The sequence below is a fragment of the Sinocyclocheilus rhinocerous genome, unplaced genomic scaffold (genome assembly GCF_001515625.1).
Source record: "Sinocyclocheilus rhinocerous isolate Xijiao unplaced genomic scaffold, SAMN03320098_v1.1 scaffold265, whole genome shotgun sequence".
NCBI classification, from domain to species: domain Eukaryota; kingdom Metazoa; phylum Chordata; class Actinopteri; order Cypriniformes; family Cyprinidae; genus Sinocyclocheilus; species Sinocyclocheilus rhinocerous.
Window position 1 is genome coordinate 181,376 of NW_015645861.1, and position 2,344 is coordinate 183,719.

The following is a 2,344-nucleotide window of genomic DNA, read 5'->3' on the forward strand; positions in this document are numbered from 1 at the left end:
TCTCATTTCTAATGTTTTATATGCAGATTAAATAGGTCTTAAGGAAACTTTTGTCTTGTCTCCCGAAGCCACAGGAGGGCGCAATAAGCAAAATAATGCAGCACATTAAATTGCCAACGCAAAGGAAATAACTGTCTATAAAAAGAAAAACGTGCATTACGTCTAAATTAACTCATAAAAATCTAATATAATTTTGTAAATTGCATAAACAATTATGAACAAAACAGTATCATGTATTTATGCATTGCTTAATACAAAGAGCCGAATCGGCCATCACGCAGATTGCATTTAAAAACATAAGAGACGCAGTGAAAAGGAATAAACCTCCACAAATTCGTGACGTGTTTTCTAAAAGTTTAAACTGTTTTAACTTTGCATGGCTTTCTATACATCTCTTGTGTGACGCGAGTGCAGCAATCATATTTGTCCGTCTAGAAAATGCGCTGAATATGCGTTCTGTGTGAATGGCTTGGTTTCGGTTTTAACCTAATTAAGATCTTCTACGCATTGAGCTACTATATTTCTCTAATATTTTGAATGAATAACACAGCAACTGTGCATCTCGTGGGCTAGACTAACAAATCATTAAACTACAACGTCACTTATAGCATCATCACCGCATCTCGTGCTCCACTGATGACGCACCTGACACACACCTAACATTCGATTGTACTATTTTTGCATTCAAATGCAAATGTTTATTTTAAATTCGACTAATATTCATTTTTTTATTCACAATCTCCTCATCACAGGCAGGCACAGCACTCATGTTCGTGTTGTCTGCGTCACTCATAGCACGTGCCTATATCGTGCACTATATCGAACATTTTTAATATCGATACCGTTTTATCGCCCAGGCCTATCTCAACCTATGGTTAGAAGCATATTTTCTTGTTGTTTACGACATGTGGAAGTAAACAGCTTAGCTAAATGAGCAAAAAAAGAATTACAATCTGTTTTTCATTGAATTGGATCATCGAAGATCAGCAGCAGCAAAGACATTGGTTAATAAAATGGGATTAAATACATGAAGGATATTTAGGCCTATGTAACATTTAATTATTGCAGGTTTGCATCATATTCAGAGTTAGCCTTTCACCGTTTTTATTCATTTTGAGTAATATTGAATCTGTTTTTGCGCAAGTGAGATTAGTAAATGCGTTCAAATTTAGTCTAGAAATATAGTAACCATCATGTTTACACAGCGCACACAACGCCTCTGCACTTTTTTTTCACAGTCTGAAAAGCAAAAAAGAGAACCAGATCCAAACTGCTGTTTGGATGTTACATGTATAACATCATACAAAATAGGGCTGCACGATTAATCGAAATTAAATCACAAAGGCGATAAATCGCAATTAGGCAGAAACTGTGATTGTCATGCGTATCTTTCAGTGAAGCACGGTTCTGTGATCAGCAGTAAATCTCCATCCGAAGGCCAGAGGACACTCTCACGCGGAAAGTCCAAATACGCCCCGAAGAAGAAACCCAGGAAATCCCTACAGCGGTTGCTGAATAAACAGAAGATTTAACTGCTTTCATTAATTCAACGTGACTAATAAACACACGAGCGACAATATATGGTTTATCCGAGTTAGTCTTATTATAATTTTTATTATAATAAAGTATATAATAATGCAATGCTAATCGACATAGCCTTTATCACTGCTTAGAATACTATGAAATATGTTGCGTGCCTTATTCTGTGTAAGAAGCCACATCATCTCACAGAAGGATTTATTTCAAACACTCGACTGACGTTATGAAGTGAGTTTGGAGTAAAAACATGTTATTAAATGTGGTATTTTCACGTGCTTTCAGCAGCATTTACTACACAGAGCCGTAGTTCACCGACAAGCTACGCAAACAGCTTTTGTAATCGCAGAACGATTTCTTCGATTTCATAATCGCTGCGATTACGAACGCGATTTTGCGTAGCTTGTCAGTGAACTACAGCTCTGTGTAGTAAATGCCGCTCCATCTGAAAGCACATACTGGAGATTTACTACTAATCACAGAACCGGCTTTACTGACAAGATGCGCATGACAATCGCATTCGATTAATCGTGCAGCCCTAATATAAAATGCACAATATTCTCAGGAGTCAAGTCCAAATTCACCCACTTTTTACGCATATACCAACCTACACTTAATGTCATCACTAGGGTTGCAAAAAGGAGGAAAATTTCCAGTGAATTTTGGAAAGAAATTTTGGAAACTTTCCAGTAGGGCTGCACGATTAATCGAATGCGATTGTCATGCGCATTTTGTTAGTAAAGCAGGTTCTGTAATCAGCACTAAATCATCATCTCGTGCTTTCAGATGGAGCAGCATTTACTACACA

At 37.1% G+C, this 2,344-nt stretch overlaps 1 protein-coding gene across 2 annotated transcripts in view; it reads right to left on the reverse strand.

The window, feature by feature from the left end:
* Positions 1 to 2,344, reverse strand: part of LOC107706937 (insulin-like growth factor 1 receptor) — a 130,672-nt gene that overhangs the window by 112,096 nt on the left and 16,232 nt on the right. The window lies entirely within an intron of this gene.